Genomic DNA, 936 nt, shown 5'->3' with positions numbered 1-936 from the left:
GGAAAGAGGGGGAGTAAATGAGGCGGCGCCAAGAATGGCAGATGGAGAAGAGAACTGAAGGTGGGACGAGAGAAAGGCAGAGTTGGGCTACGTGGTCGGGAAGTCCGGGGAGTAAAGGGTGTCGGTGGTGCTCCTCCGCATCGTGGTGGTTGTAGGGGCGGAGACTTTGGAAACCAGTGGCGGAGACGGAGGAGGAGGAGGTGGGGGTGGTATATTCAGGAGTTGTGGTGGAGAAGGGATTGCTCATTTGAGGGGAAAGGGGGAGTTTGGACGTAGGGGTTGAGTTTCTTTAAAATGCCTTCCTTGGGATTATGGAAAATCTTTCACTATGATTGGATTCATATATATAATATATATATATATATATATAATATAAATGAGACATAATTTAATAATAAATAATAATTTTTATTTCTTAAAAATACAACTTTAAACATACAATATTTATATATATACATATTTATATATAAAAATATATATATAACATATGTGATTTGTCTATAAATTTTTATCTCTCAAATTTCAACATCAAACCTACATCACTTATTTTAAAATATTTTAAATTACCTCAAAACACAAATTCAAGTATACCATCTATTTTCAATGCACACTTACTTATCTATATTTTTCTCTCTCTATCTCCAAAATACAAAATGAAATACTCAAAATATAAATCCAAACATAACATTTAAAAATTAGAAAAAAAAAATGATATGAATAAAAGCAACTCGACAATTTAAGTATTAATCACAATTAATTAATAGAAACAATTATATTGTTATCTTATGAAATTTAGTATAATAATAAATTATATTTAAGATTCCTGATATTTATTTTCATACAACAAATAAATTTCTTAATTAGTCAAAATTTATGAATTTGCTGACATTAGGTTTTATAGAAGTGATGATTATATAATAGAGTTAATTATATTTA

The sequence above is a fragment of the Sesamum indicum genome, linkage group LG6 (genome assembly GCF_000512975.1).
Source record: "Sesamum indicum cultivar Zhongzhi No. 13 linkage group LG6, S_indicum_v1.0, whole genome shotgun sequence".
Classification (NCBI taxonomy): domain Eukaryota; kingdom Viridiplantae; phylum Streptophyta; class Magnoliopsida; order Lamiales; family Pedaliaceae; genus Sesamum; species Sesamum indicum.
This window is presented reverse-complemented; position numbering follows the sequence as displayed.